Source organism: Pleurodeles waltl, chromosome 5 (assembly GCF_031143425.1).
Source record: "Pleurodeles waltl isolate 20211129_DDA chromosome 5, aPleWal1.hap1.20221129, whole genome shotgun sequence".
NCBI lineage: Eukaryota > Metazoa > Chordata > Amphibia > Caudata > Salamandridae > Pleurodeles > Pleurodeles waltl.
Window position 1 is genome coordinate 1,616,804,691 of NC_090444.1, and position 25,432 is coordinate 1,616,830,122.

The window sequence follows — 25,432 nt, forward strand, 5'->3', positions numbered from 1 at the left end:
TCCCAACGTCATAAAGATACAGGTCAATTACATCCAGTGAGAGAAAAACTATATGGGGATACCCTAATGGAGTAACAGTAGCTCAATCAGGGAAAAATACAGTTAAGAGAAACTACAACGTGAGCTACCTAAATGATATAATGTCTGAAGTAACAGATACACTTCAGAGAAAAAGCCTTATAAGGACTGATAAATATCCATTGATAATTCAAAGTCGTATAAGAAAACAATAAGCGGCTGCTGAAAGAATTAAAGGAATGACAAAAGATAACAGGGAACTAAATCTCAACTGAACACATTTTAATGAAGCGATATAACAAAACACAAGGAATCAAGAAATATAAAACATGAATGGAAATATATATAACGTTAAACTTCTAAATCAGGCACACCACAATCAAACTAGACGACAGAAAATGGATAAGAAAGACATATGAGGTAGATGAAAAAACAATTAACGTATAAATCTACATAAATACACTAACGTGTCTAAAATACAGTACATACAAACATGTAAAGATTGTTTCCAACAATACATAAATGTACATTGATATCATACTGATAAATAAATATATATATATATATAGAGATTGATGTTTAGAAAAAATTAAATTAGAGTGGTGTTGAAACAGGGATACTCTTAGGGAACCAAAGGCCTACGCGCGTTTCGGTGTTCCTATTGGTTATAGGTCACCTTCTTCAGGGCCAATCCCCTTAATAACAAACAACAAAGTTCATTTCAGCAACCAATGTTCTAATTATTTTTTCATTAAATACTTGGTACGCTGGAATCTTGTAGTCATGCCATTGAAGTAATATATAGTGGTAAATCGAGCAATGTTCAAAGCTCATGGTATGTCCAATCCTTGAGATGGACGTGATAACATCAATTGGACAGGAAGGACGATCTAACGGGGCTAGAAAAAGTTGCAAGAACTGGTCCTAAGATGTATGGTCTCCGATAGGATTTAATACATACTGGATGAGGCTTAGGAGGAAACGAAACCCGTTTGCCGATGCTGTCTCCGTGATGTGACATGCAACTTTTTCTAGCCCCGTTAGATCGTCCTTCCTGTCCAATTGATGTTATCACGTCCATCTCAAGGATTGGACATACCATGAGCTTTGAACATTGCTCGATTTACCACTATATATTACTTCAATGGCATGACTACAAGATTCCAGCGTACCAAGTATTTAATGAAAAAATAATTAGAACATTGGTTGCTGAAATGAACTTTGTTGTTTGTTATTAAGGGGATTGGCCCTGAAGAAGGTGACCTATAACCAATAGGAACACCGAAACGCGCGTAGGCCTTTGGTTCCCTAAGAGTATCCCTGTTTCAACACCACTCTAATTTAATTTTTTCTAAACATCAATCTCTATATATATATATATATTTATTTATCAGTATGATATCAATGTACATTTATGTATTGTTGGAAACAATCTTTACATGTTTGTATGTACTGTATTTTAGACACGTTAGTGTATTTATGTAGATTTATACGTTAATAGTTTTTTCATCTACCTCATATGTCTTTCTTATCCATTTTCTGTCGTCTAGTTTGATTGTGGTGTGCCTGATTTAGAAGTTTAACGTTATATATATTTCCATTCATGTTTTATATTTCTTGATTCCTTGTGTTTTGTTATATCGCTTCATTAAAATGTGTTCAGTTGAGATTTAGTTCCCTGTTATCTTTTGTCATTCCTTTAATTCTTTCAGCAGCCGCTTATTGTTTTCTTATACGACTTTGAATTATCAATGGATATTTATCAGTCCTTATAAGGCTTTTTCTCTGAAGTGTATCTGTTACTTCAGACATTATATCATTTAGGTAGCTCACGTTGTAGTTTCTCTTAACAATTACATCCAGTGGCCTATTTCTCTCGAAAATTAACACCACCAGAGATAAATTATTCAATTGCGGATAAGGAGCTATTGGCAGTCAAAGAAACTTTTCGTGAGTGGAGGCATTACATTTTGGGAGCTATGCATAAAGTGACCATTTACACTGACCACCGAAATTTACAGTTTTTAAAATCAGCCCGAACTCTAACAGCTAGGCAACTGCGTTGGTTCCTATATTTTGCAGACTTTGATTTTGTTATCACTTTCAGACCATGAAAAGTAAATGGGAAGGCAGATGCTCCATCTCAAATTGATACCGGTGCAGTTAAAGAGCCTCCAGAAAAAGAATTGATTATTCCACAAGAGAAGTTCATATCTGCCATATTGTATGAAGATTTAACCAAAGAAATTCAAGAAAACTTAACATTCGAAGGAATGCTGAAGTGGTCCAAAGAAGGCCAAGGAAGAGAAATCAAAAATGGTTTGCCATACTTTAAAGGTGCACTGTATGTTCCGACTGTGGAGCTGCAAGAACAAATTCTTCAGGCTTATCATGATGATCAATTGGTTGGACACAAAGGAATTAAAAAAATTCAAAATCTGATACAACGAGAATTTTGGTGCCCAAAAATGAAAACTCAAATAAGACAATATCTGTCAACTTGTGACAAATGTCAAAGAGGGAAATCAAATAGAACAGCTTCACAATGTCTGTTAAGACCTTTGCCCACTGCACCCCATGCCTGGCATACTGTTACTATGGATCTTATAGTGGACCTCCCTAGTAGCCAAGGTTTTAACACTATCCTAGTTTTTGTAGACACTTTCACTAAAATGGCGCATTTCATTACTTTGAAAGAAATCCCTCGAGCCCCACAGGTTGCACAGTTGTTTACCCAACACATAGTACGCGCCCATGGTATCCCAAAAATTCTAGTTTCAGACAGGTGGTCCCAATTTGTTTCTCGCTTTTGGAAGGCCTTTAGTAAAAGATTAGGAATTGATTCTCGTTACTCTACCAGTTACCATACTGAAACCGATGGGCAAACAGAGAGAGTGAATCAAGAGTTAGAACAGTATTTAAGACTCAATTTATTTGATCGAGAGAAGGAATGGCCCGGGTTGATGTGGGCAGCTGAATTTGCTTACAATAATGCTGTTCATTCCACCACTGGGTTCACCCCCTTTTATCAGAACCATGGTAAACATCCTAATGTAATGTTGGGTAAAGAAGATGATTCAGTGCCTGCAGTAGAACAGATGGTGAGGGATTTGCAGACCATGTTAGTTAGGGCTAGAAAAAACATAATTCAAGCAAAAGATTAATAGACTCAGGCTGATAGAAAAAGAGGAGAGAGCCCCATTTATTCGAAAGGAGACAAAGTTTGCTTATCCACTCGTCATTTACGTCTCAAAGGAAATCGCAAATTTCAGCCACGATTTATAGTTGACAAGATGATTAATCCACTGGCAGTTAAATTGCAGTTGCCAGCTCATCTAAAGATACATCCTGTTTTCCATGTCTCCTTGTTAAAGAACAGTCCTCCAAATTTACGCCAAAACTCCCCTCCAAGTCCTATCCAGATTAGCTCTGCAGAAGAGTATGAGGTCAATCAAATCTTAGATTCCAAAATCCGTAATGGCAAGCTTTATTATCTAATTGATTGGAAATGTTATGGTCCAGAGGAACGATCCTGGGAGCCACACGAGTATGTACATGCTTCAAGATTAGTGAGAAACTTTCATAGAACCTACCCAAGCAAACCTAAATTGGAGAACTGTTCCTTGAGGGGGAGTACTGTCATGACCACACAAACTTGTCAAATCAAATCAAAGAAATGCTTGAGAAAAGCAAAGAGATATCCTCAGTGGAGACAGCAAAGCCCAAACTGGAAGAAGGTTTGCAGAGTAATCTTGCGCTTATTTCAAAGGAAGAATCAAGAAGAGAAGATTCAAGATGGCCGTCGTGAGTCCTGAAGGTTAGTTACAGTTCTAGTCTTGCAATCGGTTGGTTGCTAGGTTATGAGCTCACCAGCTGGAAGCTTCGCACTTCAACTGAGGTCTGACAGGAATCAGCTGTGTGGAGAGAGAGCGCGCTTCAGAGCAGAAACTCCTGTGAGGTAAAATTACCCTTGAAGACTATTTTACAGAAAACGTGATAAATATTGTCAAGGTTTATTCGAGGAGTTTGATAGTAGACCGTTCCAGTGGAGGTTTGGCAAGGCTACAGAGTTTAATGTATGAATAAACCTTATGTTTACAAGGTTCCTGTTTAAGATACCAAAGTCAAAAGAAAAACAAACTTTAACAAGCAAGTATTTACAAATACCAAGGTTATAAACGAAAGCCGAGTTTAATGGAGAAATGAATGTTAACAAGTAAGCATTTACAAATGCAACGGTAATAAACCAAAGTAGAGTTTAAAAGGGAAACAAACTTTAATAAACAAGCATTTACAAATACAAGGTATCGACAGATGTCGAAGTAAGAAAGGAGAAACTAACTTTAATAAACAAGCATTTACAAATACAAGTTATCAACAGATGTCGAAGTAAGAAAGAAGAAACAAACTTTAATAAACAAGAATTTACAAATACAAGTATTGACAGAAGTCAAAATAAGACAGGAGAAACAAACTTTCACAAGCAATAATTACCAATGCAATAAACGTAATTGAACTCTCTAATGTAAAGTAGAAACCAACTAACATCAGTTGATTTGGAGAACGCATTATCACCAACTATATATATATATATATATATATATATATATATATATATATATATATAGCAACATAAAACCAATCTCTAACAAAGGTTGAGAAGTTCTTCCAGAATCAGTAATAAGCATTTTTAAGAAGAGCTTATCATTCATAGAGAGAAGCAAGGCTACAGAGAACTCAGGGTGAGTGAAGAAATAATAGAATTAAAGAGAATTAAGTGTTAAGAGTAGAAAGTGTAAAACTGATGGAATATGTCCCTAGTGATTGCGGCTGTGACTCTTGCAGATGCTGTATCCAATCTTAGACATGAAGAGGCAGACTGAGTACTGACGTTCATCATCTCTGTAGCAGTCTCCCTACAATCCCATTCCCCTTTCCCCCTCTGGGGGAACTCAGCACGAAGGATTAAAATTCGTTGTGAGTAGCTCGGTTCGGGACCGAGGAGTTATCTTCTGCTTCTGAGGAAATCGAATTGAAGTATCCTGACACCAATGTTCAATCCTGGGGAGTGCAAAACCACAGTCTCTCAAGTCTCTACAGTGGGTGGTTTGCCCACTGTTCAATCCTGGGGAGTGCAAAGCCACAGTCTCTCAAGTCTCTACAGTGGGTGGTTTGCCCTCTGTTCAATCCTGGGGAGTGCAAAGCCACAGACTCACAAATCTCTACAGTGGGTGGTTTGCCTACTGTTCAATCCTGGGGAGTGCAAAGCCACAGTCTCTCACATGGATAACAGTCTCCACTGGTTCTGGAGGGGGCTTTGTGCCCAGAGTGCTTCATCCTGCCAAGGACTGAGGTAGTGGATGTGATACTCCACTGGTTCTGGAGGGGGCTTTGTACCCAGAGTGCTTCATCCTGCCAAGGACTGTGGTAGTGGATGTCTTTCTCCACTGGTTCTGGAGGGGGCTTTGTGCCCAGAGTGCTTCATCCTGCCAAGGACTGAGGTAGTGGATGCCTTTCACCACTGGTTCTGGAGGGGGCTTTGTACCCAGAGTGCTTCATCCTGCCAAGGACTGAGGTAGTGGATGTGATACTCCACTGTTTCTGGAGGGGGCTTTGTGCCCAGAGTGCTTCATCCTGCCAAGGACTGAGGAAGTGGATGTATCTCTCCACTGGTTCTGGAGTGGGAGTTGTGCCCAGAGTGCTTCATCCTGCCCGTGGCGGACTCAGAGTTGTCGGAATCATTGGCGCTCACTGGCCTGCGGTGCTGCTGGCAGCGGTGTCCTTGGCAGCGGTTCAGCTGGTGGCGGTGTCCTGGGCAGCTGTTCATCTGGTGGCGGTGTCCTGGGCAGTCGTTCAGCTGCTGGCGGTCCTGTCTTGGGCAGCGGTTCAGCTGCTGGTGGTCCTGTCTTTGACAGCGGGGCTGCTGCTGGCGGTCCTATCTTTGGCAGCTGGGATGCTGGCGGTCGTCTCTTGGGTAGCGGGGCTGCTGCTGGTGGTCCTGTCTTTGGCAGCGGGGCTGCTGGCGGTCGTCTCCTGGGCAGCGGGGCTGCTGCTGGTGGTCCTGTCTTTGGCAGCAAGGCTGCTGGTGGTCATCTCCTGGGCAGTGGGGCTGCTGCTGCCGGTCCGGTCTTTGGCAGCGGGGCTGCTGCTGGCGGTCCTGTTTTTGGCAGCGGGGCTGCTGACGGTCGTCTCCTGGGCAGCGGGGCTGGGTCTGGAGGTCCTGTCTTTGGCAGCGGGGCTGCTGGCAGTCGTATCCTGGGCAGCGGGGCTTGCCGTGCTGATCTTCACAGACTTGCCGGTTTTACTGTGCCCCTTCCCCACCTTGGATGGTGTCGCAGCTGTCTCCACATTCCCAACTGTATCCCTGGGAGCGGCTTTGGTGGCTGATTTCTTTCCCCTCTCTCGCCGGGCACTGTCCAACTTTTTATGCTTGACAGGTGGGGGACTGTCCGTGCTCCGGCTCCTTTCCACACTGGCTGACCTGCTGCCTGGTGCACTCCATAATCCGGTGACTACTGGCACCACTGGTCCCGCCGATGTTGTGGCTGAGGTGCTAGGTTGGGACCTGGAGAGTCGGGCCCTAGGAGACTGAAAGAGTGGGGGAGGTGAGGGAAAGCGGTCAAGGCTGGACAGGAAAAGTTTCTTAGGAACACTGGGACGGGTAACTGGAGGGTGTTTGGGAGTGGAGGAAGAGGTTGTGGTTGTAGGAGGTGAACATTTGCTGACTTTGGGTGAAGGTGCATGGGCTGGAGGCTGTCGTGAGGTGGATGGCTGTTGGGTGGGTGTGTGGCTTCGTTTGTGTACCTTGGGAGGTGGCCTCGCAGACACACTGGGAGAGGACACCCGGGATGTGTGAATGGTAGTGGGGGTGGTGACTGCACGTGAGCGGGGTGTGGAGGTGTGTGAGCTGGTGATAGACGTAGTGGCTGAGGATGTAGTGCATGCAGGTGTGAATGGAGATGAGAAAGGGAGGGAGGAGGGAGACGAGGAAGAGGGGGACACAGTGGAGACAGTGGATGTTGTTGTGTCTGCATGTGTGTGATGCTTGCGTGAGTGCCTGTGGGATGTGTGGTGCTTATGTTTGCCAGAGCTTCCCTTATGTGTTGAGGTGTGTGTATGCTGGTCTGATGGTGTGCTTGGGATAGGCTGAGGTACAGGGGTGTGGGTCTGGGTGGAGGAAGTTGGAGGGGGGAGGCTAGAGACAGGGACAATGGCTGCCATCAGTGCTGAGGACAGAGTCTGAAAAGCTTGCTGAAGGGCTGCCTGACCAGAGTGAATGCCCTCCAGGTATGCATTGGTTTGTTGCAGCTGCCTCTCAACACCCTGGATGGCATTCAAAATGGTAGACTGCCCAACAGTGAGGGACCTGAGGGGGTCAATGGCCTCTTCACTGAGGGCAGCAGGGGTGACTGGGGCAGGGCCTGAGGTGCCTGGGGCGAAGGTGATGCCCACCCTCCTGGGTGAGTGGGCACGGGGCAAACACTGAGGGGCTGCTGGGAGGGCGGTGCTGGTGGGGGGTGGCGGCTGTACCTGTAGATGCGGGGGCACAGATGGGGCCACCACCGCAAGGGAGCTCCCATCAGCGGAGGAGTCCGTATCGGTGGCGTCCCCGCCATGGATCTCCCCTCGCCCTCCGTCCCACTGGTGAATTCGGAGTCCGTAGTCTCGCCCTCCAGGGCCATGTGGGATGCAGCTCCCTCCTGCTCCGGTACCACTGCTCCTCCGCCTGATGATGCTAATGCACACAAGAACAGGGAGACCACAAAAAGGGGGGGGAGACAGAAGAAAGACATGTTCAGTGCATGCAATACCGCTACCGTTGGCGGGCACAACAGACACAGAAGTCCTCTGCACTACGCCGCGCACTTGGGGTCCACTATTCAATCCCTGGGATATGGCTTACAAGGCTATGGGCGATTTCTGCACACATGGATGTCACAGGAGCCTGACTAGGTGTAGTTGGCACTGTACACAGGTGGGGTGGGGTGCCACAGGGTCTGTCTGAAGTAGGGAACTAAACTACCAAACTCGCCCTGGCCTAGGGGAACCCACAGCCCACCTCCCCCACCCAGACACCTACAATGCGCGCTGAATCAGCAGAATGAGAGTGTACTCACCCCCTTGTTGCTGCTGTGATGCCCTCAAGCACCCATCGAACTCCGGGTACGCCACCGCCAGGATCCTGAACATCAGGGTGGTCGTGGTGCGACGGGCACCTCTCCCACGTTGGGAGGCCATCCCCAGCTTGGTCTCCGCCGTCTCCTTGCTCCCGCAGCGAATGTCCTCCCATCTTTTCCGGCAGTGGGTGCTCCGTCTGTGGTAGACCCCCAGGGTCCGGACTTCCTTGGCGATGGCACGCCAGATGTCCTTCTTCTGGTGGGCGCTGACCTACAGAAATTGTACAGGGGAAAAAGAGAAGTAATTACCAACTGCACCATCACAGTCATTGGCCCGCATCCCTACCCTTACCATGACGCACATGCACTCACCGTCGTTTCATGCACGCCTCATTCTCACCCTCCCCTATCTTTCATCCACCCCACTTCACACAGGCATTGCCCATACAGCATGCTCACAGTGTACTTACCAGTTTGTCTGGAGGATCGTAGAGTAGCGTGTACTGGGGGAGGACCCCATCCACGAGTTTCTCCAACTCCTCCGTGCTGAAGGCAGGGGCCCTTTCCCTAGACACGCGAGCCATTGTCTCTTCCAGTCTGAAGTCACAGCACCACTTGCAGTGTAGGTCCTCTCCTGTCGAAGATCAGGTATCGAGTGATTGAACAGAGAGAAAATGGCGGTCACGTCCGCGGGGGTGCGTACCGTCAGCGCCAGTGTACATCGTCATTGGCTCCTGGGAACCATAGGGTCCAATGTTAACCAATGCAGAATTGCGCCGCGGTCTTCGACCGCCTACCGCAACGGTGTACAACGCCAATGCAGTTACCTCATATCCCTTTGTCCTACCTCACAGGTCAGGCAGCCGCCATTTCGGGGGCCCACATGGCATTATTTTTCACTGCGTCACACATACCTAGGCCTTGCCTAAAACACTCATACAGGCAAATTTTGATTTATGAATATTTTCAGAGTAAGCTGTGTTTACCTACCTCAGAGTTGGTTGACTCTGTGCTCGCTGTTCTCCTCCATAGGCACCGTCCACTGGGGCATGTGAGGAGATGGCGGCATCCTCCGGTGTACAGACTGCTGGTGGACCTGTCGTCAATTGAGGAAACACATGTGATCATCACCTACAGGCTTAATCGTGCCACAATCCAGGAACTGTGTGCCCAGTTGGAGCCAGACCTGATGTCAGCTATCCGCCATCCCACAGGAATCCCCCCTCAAGTGCAGGTGCTGTCAGTACTCCATTTCCTAGCAAGTGGGTCTTTTAATAAAACAGTGGCCATAGCATCAGGGATGTCCCAGTCTATATTTTCCAACGTGTTGTCCAGAGTGTTGTCTGCCCTGCTGAAACTCATGCAGAGCTACATCGTTTTCCCTCAGGTGGAGGATTTGCCTACAGTGAAAGGTGATTTCTTTGCCCTGGGACATATCCCCAACATCATAGGTGCCATTGATGGGACACATGTGGCCTTGGTACCCCCCGCAGGAGTGAACAGTTGTACAGAAACCGGAAGAGTTACCATTCCATGAATGTGCAGATGGTGTGTTTGGCAGACCAGTACATCTCCCATGTTAATGCAAAATTCCCTGGCTCAGTGCATGACGCTTACATCCTGCGGAATAGCAGCATCCCTTATGTGATGGGGCAACTCCAGAGGCACTGTGTGTGGCTATTAGGTGAGCACATGGACCCAAATCAGTGGGAATAGTTGTCTGGGTCTGTGGGTGTCCCTATGAGTTGGTGTGTCTAACAGTTGTCCCTCGCCATTTGCAGGTGACTCTGGTTACCACAACCTGTCATGGCTACTGACCCCAGTGAGGAATGCCAGGACAAGGGCAGAGGAACGCTACAATGAGGCCCATGGGCGAACTAGGAGGATTATAGAGCGGACCTTGGGCCTCCTGAAGGCCAGGTTCCGGTGCCTGCATATGACTGGTGGTACCCTATTCTACTCACCAAAGAAGGTATTGCCAGATCATTGTGGCCTGCTGTATGCTTCACAACTTGGCTTTGCGACAACGGGTGCCTTTTCTGCAGGAGGATGGTCCAGATGGAGGTGTTGTGGCAGCTGTGGACCCTGTGGACAGTGTAGACGAGGATCAGAAGAAGAGGACATTGACAACAGGAACACAGTGATCCTGCAATACTTCCAGTGAGACACAGGTAAGAAGACAACACTGCCTGCTACATCTAATTTAATTCTACTACCTCTCATCTGTCTGTCATTTTCACCCGGTGTATGGTCACTGAGTTGTCACTTTCCCTTACGATTTCACAGATGTGGGTCCCACTGTGTGACCTCTGCTTTGTTTCCTCATGGACTACCAGCTGTGTGACATAGGTATGTTGATATTACATTTGAAAGAGCATTTTGGCACTGTAATTGCTAATACACTATTTCGAAATCACCGACAGACTCCAGATTGTTTTGTGCTTTAAGGGAGTTTATTTAAGTGCTCAATATTGGAGGGGGTTGTAAAATGGTGAGGGGTGATGGTGGAGGAATGTCCATGGCAGAATCCAGTCTATTACTCTCACAGGTGCATTGTCCAAAGGTGCATAGGAAGTGGAGCTGGGGCAGTTTAAGTATGGACAGGGTGACGAAGTGGGATAAATGGATGACAATCAGGGTGGTCTCATTTCTTGGTGGAGGTCTTGGCATTGTTCTCTGTCTTTGTCCTGGATCACAGGGGCTGTTTGCGGGTGGTTCTCCCTCTGCAGGGGGTGGGGTGCTGGTGTGGTGGTCCTGTGGCGGTGCCTCCTGTCCACTAGTGCCGTCGGAGGTGGGGGGCAGTTTATCTTCCAGGCTAGTGTCAGGGGCCCCTTGTTGTGCCACAGTGTCCCTCCTGGTGTTGACGAGTTCCTTCAGCACCCCTACAATGGTGCCCAGGGTGGAATTGATGGATTTGAGTTCCTCCCTGAAGCCCAAATACTATTCCTCCTGCAGCCGCTGGGTCTCCTGAAACTTGGCCAGTAACGTTGCCATCGTCTCCTGGGAATGGTGGTAGGCACCCATGATGTTGGAGAGGGCCTCGTGGAGAGTGGGTTCCCTGGGCCTGTCCTCCCCCTGTCGCACAGCAGCCCTTCCAGTTCCCCTGTGTTCCTGGGCCTCTGTCCCCTGAACTGTGTGCCCACTACCACTGCCCCCAGGTCCCTGTTGTTGTTGGGGTGGTGGGTTAGCCTGGGTTCCCTGTAGTGGTGGACACACTGCTGCTTGACGTGTCGTGGGGACAGAGGTATGGGCCCGCTGGGTGGGTGCTGTGCTGGTGTTTCCAGAGGGGGGAAGCCCTGTAGTGGCTTGTGCCAGTGTGAGGGGAACTGACTGTCCCGAGGCCCCATATGGGCCCGGGCTGGTCGTCTAGATCCAGTTGGACAGAGCTGCTGTCATCACTGTGGGCCTCTTCTCTGGGTGGAGTGGACATGTCTCGACCCTCCTGTCGGGTGATGTTGGGTAGGGGTCCTGCAGGGGTGTAAAAACATTATTATTGCATCAGTGTGTGCCATGGTGTGCAATAGGTGGGTGACTGTGTAACCCAGTGCTTGCATTCCTGTGTAGGACCTTGTGTGATGATGGTTTAGGGGGGTGTATGGGTATGTGCAGTGGCCATGCTTTGGTGATGGGTGTCCATTCTTTGGTGTTGCATGCAGGGCTTGGTGTTGGGGTGGGTGGTTTGTGATATTGGGACATGTGTGAGGAGTCGGAGTGATGGGGATGCGGCCGAGGGTGGGGGTATGCAATAGCATGGAGGTATGGCGGGGGATGAAGTAGTGAAAGATTTGACTTACCAGAGTCCATTCCTCCAGCTACTCCTGCGAGGCCCTCAAGATGCAGAATAGGCAAGACCTGCTCCTCCCATGTTGTTAGTTGTGGGGGAGGAGGTGGGGGTCCGCCGCCAGTCCTCTGTACCGCAATGTGGTGTCTGGAGACCACGGAACGCACCTTCCCCCGTAGGTCATTCCACCTCTTCCAGATGTCATCCCGTGTTCATGGGTGTTGTCCCACTGCGTTGACCCTGTCCATGATTCTTTGCCATAGCTCCATCTTCCTAGCTATGGAGGTGTGCTGCACCTGTGATCTGAATAGCTGTGGCTCTACCCGGATGATTTCCTCCACCATGACCCTGAGCTCCTCCTCAGAGAACCTGGGGTGTCTTTGCGGTGCCATGGGGTGGTGTGGGAGATGTGTGGGGTGTTGTGTGTTGTGATGTGTGGGGTGATATTTAGTGGTGTGCTGTGTGAGGTGCGTGGATGTTGTGTGGGTGATGGTGTTGAGTGCCTGTGGATGCTCCTTTGTAAATGGTGGTGTCTCTCTCTGGCCTTCAGTCGCAATTGTTGTCGTAGGGGTTTGTGGGTGATGTGGGTGTGTGTTTTATATTGTATTGGGTGTGTGGGATTGGTGTGTGTATGTGTATCAGGTGTGTGTATTTGGAATTGTCCAATGTGGTAGTGTTTTGTAAATGTGTGGGTATTTTGAGCGCGGCGGTGTGTACCGCCAATGGAATACCACGGTTGAAAGACCGCCTCGTGGATTCGTGGGTCGTGATAGTGTGGGCGTATTCCTGTTAGCGTGATTGTGGAGGATTTCTTATCGCCAGTTTATCACTGACCTTTGGTGTGGCGGACTTGTGTGGGTGTCTAGATTTTGGCGGATTCCGGCCTTTGGGTCATAATGACCGTGGTGGAATACCGCGGCGGTGTGTTGGCGGTCTTCTGCATGACGGTAAGCGGCTTTTACCGCCAATGTTGTAATTACCTCCATAGCCTCATATGCAGAGGTGATCCCTACTTTGGAAGCCCAGGTCATTAATAGTGGGTGGTGGACGAATGGGAGAGGGTCATCAGGTAACAACTCAATAAGAATACTATTCCGAAACGTGGCAGGTCTGTTAGCTAAGCTAGAAGACCCGGAGTGGGGAGACTTTATTAACTTCAAATAATATTTTTGCAAGAAACGTGAGCAGTGGCTCTGGTATTTAGATGTGGGTATGTCACTTTTACGGCAGACGCAGTTCCTTCTACCTCGAGTAGAGCCTCTGGTGGATTGCTTATTTGGTTGAAACTAGATCTTTTCCTAATATTGAAAAGTATTGAAGCTGGGACTAAGGACTTGTTGGGGGTATTTAACACCTGGGTCAGGACAGGTGTTAAAGGACCTGTGAGACTATTTTCATGGTGGAACACCATGGAATAAGCCAACAGGTGCCCTCCCCAAGCCCTAGGGACACCCCCACCCACAACTGAGGGAAGGGGGAGGATGGGGGACCCCATCCCAGGTAAGTACAGGTAAGTACCATAGGGGGCCTAAATTGGGCCCCCTACATTGCACTGTGCCCACTGTGCACAATGGCCATGCCCAGGGGACGTACGTCCCCTGGGCTGGGCGGCATGACTCCTGTCTTAAAGACAGGAGTCATGTCCATCGTGTCTAACAATTGCGCTAGTCAGGTTTGAGTCATTATTTTGACTCTAACCTGACTAGCGCCATTTTTTCACACACAACCTCCAGTTTTCACTAATCCTCATCTACCTGGTTAGCGTCAACTATTTTGACTCTAACCCGGTGTTAGCGCCGGTTTGCGCCAACCCTTAAATATGGTGCCCGGCTGGCATCCTGGAATGGCGCTAGCCGGCACTATACTTTTTGATGCAAACCTGCGCGAATGCTGGTTTGCATCAAAAAGTAAAAATATGGACCTAAGACTTTCAATGACAGACAACTGAAAGTCAAGGAAAGACATGAGTCTGCCTGTGGGTGTTGATAAACAACATATGCATTGTATTTTGCCATCTGGATCAGGTGGGTAAACAGTTTCTTGTACCAAGTGCAAGTTTTACAACTCACATTGTATGGCTGGAGAACCTGGCTGTTCTTAGCCACTGTGCTAATGTACTTGTTGGAATCAAGCATACAGGTGGTGGGCTTGTGAACTGCAGCCACCTGACCCCAAACCATGACAAGGACGTGCTTGCAACATGAATTATAGTGACCACATATACATCAGGTCTATCCGAGAACTTGACTGTGAGAAGGTCATTGGAACACAACTCAGTGCTCTGGGATTTCTAGAGCTTCTTACAAACAAGCTTCTGTGGAAATCTTTTGGGTTAACAATGAACTGTACCACAGGCCACAGTGCCAGCTTTGTATAGCTCGCTGAATACCTCTACTCCCGTATAGAAACTGCCAATATAAAAGTTATAACCTTTGTGAAGGAGTGGCTGGATAAGCTCCCCTACAATCTTTTCTGTGACTCCTAGCGTGGGAGGGCAATCTACAGGGTTCAGAGTGGATTCCTAACCTGCATACACTCTCAAACTGTACACATAGCAAGTAGAGCTTTCACACAGCATGTACAGTTTGATGCCATAGTGAGCTGTTTTGCTCACAATGTACTGCCTCAACAGCATCTACCCTCTGTACAGAATCCAGGGCTCATCAATGGCTGTATTCTTTCCAGGAGTATAAATCTTTGGAAACATGGCAGACAAATGTTCCATGACAGGCCAAATTTTGAACAAGCTTTCATTGTCAGGAATCCCCAAGATGCCTCCTGCGTTATCTGTCAGCCTCCCAGGGATTAGGGTTAAATCATATCTCTATTCTTGGTTAAACCTTCATGTTTCGAAGTAAACATAATGTGCTGTGTTATACAATTGGTTTTATCAATGCTTGTTTTACCAATGCTTGTTTGCTAATGTGAGCAGGTTAGACATGTGCTTCTAATTGGGTGTGGTGACTCATCCACATGTGGAAACTCAACTGCTTTCCTGATTGGCTATAAATAGCAGAGTGGAACATGCCTCCCTGCTTGGCTTTGTTTTGCTTCCTGATCTCAGCATCTGATTTGGCAGTACAGTCCCTGCTGTCATCCTCGTATTCAGGACTTTTGAGGCAATTCTTTTCTTCATTCCTGTACCAGCTGACACCAGGCATTCCTCCAGCACTCTGGAAAAGACTGCAGCCAAGTGACTAGTATTCTCCAGGGAGTTTGTTCTTTGAGCGACTCTCTTTCCTAGAACAGCTGGTGTATTTCAGACCTCATATTTTGGCAGAGTGCTTATCTTGAAGAGACAAATGCATTTCTGAACATTCTACATTATTATTGTAGTTACTTGCCTAAATGTGCTTCAGGAAATCTGCTTGAGCTCAAGTACTACAAAAAGTGACAGTGCAATTTTAAAAGAGCATTTACGTGACTTTTCTTTCTCTAATAGCATAACTCTTGGATTTAAATTGTGTCATTCATGCCTGTGTTTCAGGTTTGAGGAATTTGCTTTTGAAGTGTTTTTCACACACACAGTGAAACCAAACCAAACTGTGCCACCCTAACTGTTTAAACCCTGAGTGGACATTTGTATTTCTTGAATTGTTTTTTTCTCCTTTTAGTTTAACCCTATGAATGCAGGAAAGTGATATGTGATATAATTAATGCCCTTGTTTGCCTTTCTTGTGCATGATAAGTGCAACCACAGTTCTAATTGTAGTGAATCTCTGTGAAGCCAGCCCTAGCGTCACAGTACTTATTGTTATGGTACTCAGTTTGGGTTTTTGGTAATGCATTGTTAGTAATTGTGCAACAGTTATGATTATCCAAGAAAAGTGCTGGAGCATCCCGATGTTCTTCTACCGCTCCCATGCCCATATCAGAAAGAGAGATTCAGTTTCAAGGAAGTTGAGTGCACTAACTCTACTATAACTCTGTCAACAACGACCTGGCCCCCCGAAGATACAGGGTGCCTGGCTGGACCGGCAAGATGTGGCAGTGTTTTGTATCTTTCTCTTCCACTCCCCCTTTCCTTTTGGGACAGCTGCTGGGGTTTCTGTGTCTACCAGGAATTGCTGAGAGGTGTTCCAGGAGGTCGGGGGCATACCATCGCCCCTGCAGACATCCTGCTTTTCAGGTGAGTGGCCCCATCTCGACAGTCATGGTCTGGATGGCCCCGGGAAGTCATTATCCAAAAATGAGATGGACGTAGTCAATTTGCAAAAAGTTGGCCATATCGACTTTTCATCCAGCGTCACCAGTGGAAGGCAGAATTTTGGGGTTAACTAAGTTGGGTGGCTGCCCCAAGAGCACTCCACTGTGCTTGCCGCTGCACATGTCTGCTCCCTGGGTTGATCTAACCTGCTACTGTTGTTCCACTGCACATACAGTGCTTGCAAAGGGACAGCACAACGTTCATCATTGTTTCCCTCTGAATCGCTAGAAGTTGAGTCGTCCAATGGAACTCCATCGACTGAAAAATCACATCCAGATTCTGCTTTACTTTCCTCTCCCTCAGATGCTGTCTCACTATCTGCTGTCTTAGTCTCTGATCCTGTCTCAGAGCTGTCCTCCATAACCCGAGTTAGGGCTTGAGTAGCAGTCATCCGCCTAGATGCTATCTCTGCTACTGGATAAAACGGTACTTCTAACATGTAGAAGGTAAATTTGCTGTTCTAAAACAGTCGGTGGCTGTGTGAATGAGTGATGTGGGCAACAGTAAATAAAGACAAAGTTACCTTACCTTATCTTCTTTCTTAAATCTGCAAGTTCTCCAAAGACACTGAAAAAGACAATAAAAGAAACAGTATTACTTAATCTTTCCACATACCAATCATCACACCCTTAATTGCTGGTGGCACCTAGTGCAGCAATCATTTTTGACCTCCTCCTTGGATTCCCACATGACCACCCACCAAAATTGCCTCTCATCTCTCCATAGCCTCTCTCTCACATACATTTAATTTGTTTTAGAGCTCTGGTAAATGCTGGCTTTACTAATCCATTCAGCAATCCACATAAAAAACAAATCTGTTCTTTTGCAGTAGGCATGTTAACCCTCTGTGCTACTCCATGGCGAGTCAAAACTGCCACCAGATAAAACTGTAGCAGGAGATCTTGGCATATTTACTGTAGCAGAAGATCTTGGCATATTTATCGCTGCCTGAAAGTTGGATGGACAAGGAACTGTGCAGCAGGTGTTTCTAAATCATAAGTCACTAGTCTGATCAGGTGTTAAGGTCCACCTCCTAGTTGTGCGTCGTTTCAGCGTCGGGAGTTAAAATGGTGCTGGGGGCTAGTGTCATTTTTAGGAAGGGAATGCCTACCTTGCATCTCATTAATGCAAGGTGGCTTGGCGCATCCTACAAATGGTGCTAACTCCAATATTTTGACGCTAGACGGGTCCAGCATAAAAAATATAAATATGGAGTTAAGTTAGCGCCGCTTTAGCATCAAAATAAATGAAGACAAGGTGATGCTAACTTTCCTTAAATATGGGCCTTGGTGTGTTAGTGTTTTCATGGGTGATTGACTGGGTGTGTGAGTTATTGTACAGGTGAATGTCCGGGTGTGGTATTTGTTGTACAGGTGAGTTAATTTGTTTGTAAGTGTCTGTGTCAGAGTGTGTGTGTATGTCTTTGGGACTAGACAGCTCTGTGTATGGGTGTGTGACTCCTTATAGGGTGAGTGAGTAGATATATTAGTGGCTGTGTGGGTATATTTGTTTTTGTGAGTGTTTCTACAGGTGCATGAGTTGGTGTCAGAGTAGGTATAACAGTGTGTGAGTGAGTGTGTGAGTAGCTGTGTAGGTGTACAAATAGCTCCCTTAGTAATGTATGAAGAGTGAGTCTCATTAGTGGGTATGTGAGTGAGTGAGTGCATGCCTGTCATTAGTCTTATGAGTGTATGAGTAGTTGTGTTTGAGGATGTACAATTGTTTGTATGGGTGTATGAGTAGATGTTTGAGCTTTTTTGTAGATGATATAATCAGTGATGTCATCAGTGATGTCATTTAAGATGTCATCAGTGATGTAATCAGTGATGTCACTGACCATTTCAAAAGTTATGCAATATGAAAGGTCATAAGCAGTGCATTACAGGGCACAAGTAATAGTTAGCTGAGGTAACTATAACTGCTGAATATCGACTGTCTTTTTATGTGTGAAATGTAAGCCTAACTATCAAGTCCCTGTAACCTTTTCTTTTTTTTAGTGAATTTCTATGTTTTTTAAAATTCTATTTCCTAACAATAACGTCCCTGTAACCTTTGCTTTTTTCAGTGAATTTCTAAGGTTTTTTTCAATTTTATTTCCTAACTATAACGTCCCTGTAACCTTTTTTTTGTGAATTTCTTATGTTTTTTTAAATGTATTTCCTAACTATAGCATGTATGTAACCTTTGGGTTTTTCAGTGAATTTCTAAGTTTTTTCACATGTTATTTCTGAACTATAACCTGAATGTAACGTTTGTTTTCTTCACGGAGTTTATAATGTTTTTGATTTGTATTTCGTAACTGTTAAAGTCCGTTTTACTTTTTGTTTCAGTGAAATTATAAGATTTATTTTACTTTTAATGTTATTTAGTATATGTATAACCTGAAATTTTTTACAGTGAATGTGTGAGGGCCTAAATAGGTAGGTGAGTGGTTATGTGAGTATTAGTACGGGTATGTCAGTGGTATGTATTTGTTCATCTGAAATTTTGTGAGGTTACTTGAGTATGCGACTCACTCTGTCAGCGAGTTTATAAGTGGTTTAGTGTCTGTATTAATAGCTCTATGTGTGTCGTTTAAGTTCGTGAGTGGTTGTGTGAGTGTTAGATTTGGTGAGTGACTGGGTGCATGAGTATGTATATGGGTCTGTGAGTGGTTGAATGAATTACTGAGTGAGTGTGTGAGTGGTGTGATATTGAGTGAGTGTATCAGATATATCCAACGTCTATACAGAAATGAGCATGTGTATTACTGAATTATATATTGTGCAAAGCAATGCTTATTTCTATAGGAGGAGGATGGATGTATTAATGGTTGGTTACTCTATTTGAATTTAAATTACACTAGTAGAAATTCTAATAATGCAAACACACTTCTATCTGAATCTTCATTACTTAGTTGTGTGTCCAGTTGTTATAGATCCCATAATCTTGAAGAAAATCTAATTTATTTCACTATAAGTGATGAGAGATTTTATTTGTAGGAATGTATTTGGTATTGTGTGTATTTGCTTTAAATTATCAGGTATATTTTTTTAGTAGCGGTCATCACAATTAATGACAAATTCGGCGTTATTTGAGAAAGTTTATAGTAAACATAATCACATTTCCTATGTAGTCTTTTATTTCATTTAATCGTAACGTTGTTGTTCGTAGTATTCCTCGAGATTAATTGCAATTCTGGTGTATTTTCAGAAAGTTGCAACTACTGGTAAACTGGCCTCCTAACCAATGTTTGACATCAGTACTTTATTATTTAGGCGCACAGACTGTTGATTGTGAGGCTAATTCAATTGAAAAGTTCTTGTTTGTTTTTGTTTGCTTTAATCGTGATGTCATTATTCGTTGCATTCCTCATGATTAATTGCGACTCTGGCAATCAATTAATCAATCAGTAATTTGTTAAGCATGCTACTCACCCGGTAGAGTCTCAAGGCGCTGGGGAGGTGCTGTGACTGGGGTGAATGTTTGATTGGTTCCGCATTCCGTCCATCCAGTTACGCTATCCCACAGCGTTTATGTTTTGCTTTGCTTTTGCCGCCCTCAGTGCGCCGGGTATGCCCAGACATGGGTCCCGGGCTCACTGTGCCACTGGATTCAAGCTAGCCTGGCTGATGAGGGGTGAAACCCCGAAACCAGTCCCAGGGTGCTTGTTTCCGGTCCAGGGAGAACCTGGCCTGGCAGTTTGGGCTGGACTGTTCCCATGAGGAACAGGGTCAAGACTGATTTGCATATGGCTGGGTTCAAACTGGGGTGGCATGGTGAGCAAAATAATGGATGGATTAAACCCAGATCTGTGACTGGGGATGAATGTTTGGTTCGGCATTCCGTCCATCCAGTTACGCTATCCCACAGCGTTTATGTTTTGCTTTGCTACTGCTCGAAGAGCCAGGTCTTGAGGCGCTTCCTGAAGGTAAGGAGGTCCTGGGTCAGACGTAGGATGACGGGGAAGGAGTTCCAGGTTTTGGCGGGAAGGTGGGAGAGGGATCTGCCGCTGGTTGTGCTCCGGTGGGTGCGGGGTACGGTTGTGAGGGCGAGGTTGGCGGAGCGGAGCTGGCATGTTGGGATGTGGAAGTTGAGACGCTCGTTGAGGTAGGCAGGTCCGGCGTCGTGGAGAGCTTTGTGAGCGTGAATCAGGAGTTTGATGATGATCCTTTTGTTGACGGGGAGCCAGTGGAGGTCTCTGAGGTGGGCTGAGATGTGTTAGTGGCGAGGGAGGTTGAGGATGAGTTGTGCTGAGGCGTTCTGGATGCGCTGGAGTTTCCTCTGGAGCTTGGCCGTTGTTCCCGCGTAGAGGGCATTGCCGTAGTCCAGTCTGCTTCTAATGAGGGCGTGGGTGACCGTTCTTCTGGTTTCAACGGGGATTCATCTGAAGGTCTTGCGAAGCATGCGAAGGGTGTTAAAACATGAGCATGAGATGGTGTTGACTTGCTGGGTCATAGAGAGCGATGAGTCCAGTATGAAGCCGAGGTTGCGTGCGTGGGTGGTGGGCGTCGGGGCAGACCCCAGAGTAGTAGGCCACCAAGAGTCGTCCACTGCTGATCTGTTGGAGCCGAAGATGATGATCTCGGTCTTCTGAGTTCAGTTTGAGGCGGCTTGCTTCTATCCAGTTGGCGATGGTGTGAAATTCGGTGTGGAGGTTGGTCTTTGCAGTTGGGGGGTCCCTCATGAGAGAGAGGATGAGCTGAGTGTCGTCGGTGTAGGAGACAATGTTGAGTCCGTAGGATCAGACGATGTTGGCGAGCGGTGCCATGTAGACATTGTAGAGGGTGGGGCTGAGTGAGGATCCCTGGGGGACTCCGCAGATGGTCTTGGTGGCTTTGGACAGGAATGGGGGGAGGCAGACTCTTTGGGTTCTGCCAGAGAGGAAGGATGTGAGCCAATCCAGGGCTCTATGGCGGATTCCGGCGTCGTGGAGGCATGTGCAAAGTCTCCACATGCGTGTGACATATTTTCAAATACTTAAAACTACATATCAATACATTTTGTACCTGTCCTTTCAGATCAGTATTTCATTGTTTTGGTTCAGAAACTATTAATTGTGTGAGTAAATGTTATTCGCTTTCTTTTTCGTATAATCGCAACACCATAGTTTGTTGTGATTACGTTGTTGTTCGTGACTGTCACATGATCTTGAAAAAAGGAGATTTAATTGGACAAGAAACAATTCAGCCATGTTGTAGGGAAGACCACACCCAGTCTTCCCATTTAGTTTCAACCTGCAGTGGGAGAGGAATCTATTTTTGCCTCTTGCCAAACTGCTGCTGTTTTTCATAAGTTTTGTTTATTATTTTGTGTTTTTGGTTTATAAAATGGCATCTAGTACCTCTCAGCTGTCTGAGGAACACCCAGATGAAGAGTCTTCTTCAGATGAAAAAACTCCCCAGAAGGAGCAGTTAATAGTGTGGAATATTTTTGTAGTCCCTTTGGGAGAGAAGAAGACAGTTGCCAAACTGGTGAAATGTACAATATGTGAGAAATTACTTTCAAACGGATCAAGCAAGAAGTACTCATGCCCAACACCAAGCATGCTTTACCACCTGAAGGCGTGTCACAACAGGCAGTATGTAAGATCTGTAAGGGAGGAAAGAGCTAGAGAAACATCACCTTTGAGTGGACCAAGACCATCTGTAGTAGACATTGTGCCACCAGAGTTAGATACTGAGCTTGCTGACATTGCTCCAGAATTTGATAGAGTGGGGAGATGCCTTGATTGTAAACAAATACTAACTGCAGGTGGGCAGTCTATCACTCTGATGAAGATTGATGCAAAAACCACAAATGCTACTTTTTCTTTCCTAAGTTACTTCATTTTGACTTCAATTTCCTGAAAGTTTGAGGACCTTGTTATGGTCTAGTTGCCATTTTATAAAAAAAAATACAAAACAAAAATTACAAAAGTTTCTGAAAATCTCAAAACAATGTAAAAGAGTTTGAGAAAAAAGAAAATAATAATTATTCTCTTTAGAACTGCTTTTCTTTGTTTATTTTTTTTAAAGATATATATATATATATATATATATATATATATATATACATATCTGTGTGTGTGTGTGATTGCATAAGTGTATGCATGGATGATTGACTACCTGCATGAGTGCATGGGTGATTAACTGAGTATATGAGTGTATGTATAGGTGAGTAAGTGAGTGCAAGAGTGCATGTATGGGTGACTAAATACATGAGTGCTTGTGTGGGTGAGTGAGTGGGTGGATGAATGTCTGTATAGGTAAATGAGTAAGAACATGAGTGCATGTATGAGGGAGCAAGTGAGTGCGTAAGTGGTGCATTGTTGACTGAACGAGTGTATGAGTGCATGTTTGGGTGAGTAAGTGACTGCATGCGTGCATCTATGAGTAAGTAAGTGAGTGTGAGAATGGTGCATGAGTGAGTGACTGCATGTTTGGGTGAGTGAGTGATTGCATGAGTGCATGTATGGGTGAATGACTGAGTGCATGTATGGGTGAGTGAATTCAACAGTGTGTATATCTGTGAGTGAGTGCATGAGTGGTGTGTAAATGGTACGTGGGTAAATGACTGAGTATGTGAGTGGTGCATAGATGATTTACTGATTGCATGACTGCATGTATCAGTGAGTGGATGACTGCACACGTGGGTGAGTGAGTGAGTGTATGAGTGCATGTATAGGTGATTGAGTAAGTGCATGAATGCATATACAGGTGAATGAGAGAGTGCATGTATGGATACATGAGTGACGGTATAAGTGGATGTCTGGGTAAGTAAGTGAATGTATGATGTAGATGAGTAACCGGGTATATGAATGGCTCTGTAGAGTGAGTGAGTGGATACATTGCTGACTTTATGGGTGAGTGATTGAGTGCATGCATGTATGAGTGACAGAGTGCATGAGTTGATGTACACAAGTGTATGTATGGATGAGTGAGTGAGTGCATGAGTGCATTTATGGTTACTGATTGAGTGTATGTGTGCATGTATGGATAGGTAACTGTCTGTATGGCTGCATGTATGGTAGAGAGTGGCCACATGAATTCATATATTGAGTACATGGGTGCATGACTGGTTGTGTGGGTGAGTGAGTGAATGTATGAGTATATGTATGGGTGACTGACTGAGTGCATGAGTGCATGTATGGGAAAGTGAGTGAGGGTATACATGGATGTATGAGTAAGTAAGTGAATGTATTGTTAGTGTATTGGTGTATGTCTGGATGAGTGACTTGGGTGCATGAATAGCTCTATTGAGTGTATGAGTGGATACATTATTGATTGTATGGGTGAGTGATTGAGTGCATGTATGAGTAAGTTAGTGAGTGCATGACTGCATGTATGAGTGAGTGAGAGCAACTCTGTGTATTTGTGACTGAGTGTATGAGTGCTGTGTGGATGAGTGAGTGTATGATTAGTGTATCGATGAGTGGTTCACAGGTGATTTACTGATTGTGTGAGGGGATGTGTGCGTGAGTCATTGAGTGCATTATAAAACCTAAGTGTGAGTGAGTGTGTGCACAAGTGCATATATGGCTGAGTGAGTGAGTGCATGAGTGTGTATGAGAGATTGACTGAGTACATAAGTGGATATGTGGATGAATAAGTGAGTGTATGACTGCATGAGTGAGTGAATGAGTGAGTGTATGAGTGCATGTACGGTGAGCAGCTGAGTACATGACCATATGTATAGATGAGTGATTAACTGCATGAGGGCATGTATGGATGAGTAAGTGAGTGCATGACTGGTGCATAGGTTAGTGAAGGAGTGTATGAGTGCATGGAAGCCTAGGTGTCTGAGTGGTTGAGTGGGTGTATGGGTGAGTGAGTGTCTTAGTTGTGTATATGGGACATTGGCTTAGTGTAAGAGTGGTTTATGGATGATTGGCTGTGTACATAAGTGTATGTATGGATGAGTGAGGGAGAGCATGAGTGCATATATGGGTTAGTAAGTGAGTGCACGCATGTATGTATGTATGGGTGACTAACTGTATGGAAGAATGCAGGTATGGAAGAGTGAGTAGCTGCATAATATAGGCATTGAATGAGTAAGTGGGCACATGACTGGTTGTATGGGCGAGTGAGTGGATTAATGCATGTGTAGGTGAGTAAGTGAGTGCATGGGTGCATGCATGGGTGACTAGAAGAATGAACAAGAGTATGTGTGAGTGAATGAGTGAGTGTGTGAGTGCATGCATACATTAGTGAGTACAATTGTGTGTGTATTTCTGTCTGACTGTATGAGTGCTGTGTAGTTGAATGAGTGAATGAATTGTGTATGGATGAGTGCCTGAGTGTATGGATTGTCCCTGGATGATTTACTGATTGTGTGAGCGCGTGTGTGGGTTAGTCAGTGAGTGCATTACTGCACATAAAGGTGAGTGAGTGTGTATATGAGTGCATATATAGGTGAGTGAGTGCTGCAGTGCATTAGTGTGCGTATGAGTGATTGACTGACTGCATACGTGTATGTATAGGTGACTGACTAGGGGCATGAGTCCATGTATGGGTAAGTGAGTGAGGGTATACGTGGATAAGTGGGTAAGTACGTGAATGTGTCAGTGGATGTATTGATGAATGAGTGGGTGTATGAATGGTACCAATGAATGTGAAACTGAATATATTACTGGGTGTATGTATGAGTGAGTGCACATAAGAGTCAGTGAGTGGATGTATTTATGAATGAGTGAGTGAGTGCATCCATATATGTATGTTTGAACAAGTGAGTGCATATGTGGATGTATGGGTTAGTCAGTGGCTGTATGAGAGTGTGTTTAGGTAATTGGCAGAGTACTTAAGTGTATATGTAGCTGATTGAGTGAGTGCAAGCGTGGTGTTTGGGTGACGGAATGACTTTTTAACTGTATGGGTGACTAACTGAATGTATAGAGCATCTATTGATGAGTAGGTGAGTGCATGAATGGCTTTATTGAATGACTGAGTGGGTATATGACTACCTGTATGGGTGAGTAGGTTACTGTATGAGTGCACATATGGGTGAGTGAGTGCATGAGTGCCTGTATGGGTGAATGACTGGATGAGTGCATTCATGTTTGAGTGAGTGACCTTATGAATGGTGTACTGGTGACTGAATGAATGTGTTGCATTAACTTTTTATATTAACTTCTTTCTGCAATATTAAAAGGTTTCTTGAGATTTGAAGATCTTTTTCAAAGACACTTCCCTTAATAGGCCGAATGATATCTATAAAACAGATAAAGCACACACAGGAAACAGTGTGACCACTTCTTTAATCATAATTTTTCATTAGAACTTTACCTAGAGAAAAAGAAGACATTCATTTGGTAGTTTGAAGGGAAGTTTTTGTTTGTATTTGAGGTTGAGT

General features: G+C 45.3%; 1 long non-coding RNA gene across 1 annotated transcript in view; it reads right to left on the reverse strand.

The window, feature by feature from the left end:
* Window positions 1-25,432, reverse strand: part of LOC138297418 (uncharacterized) — a 147,444-nt gene that overhangs the window by 60,545 nt on the left and 61,467 nt on the right. Inside the window, exon 2 of the long non-coding RNA XR_011204093.1 lies at window positions 16,652-16,690. This is a non-coding gene — a long non-coding RNA (uncharacterized lncRNA). The remainder of the gene's footprint in view (window positions 1-16,651; window positions 16,691-25,432) is intronic.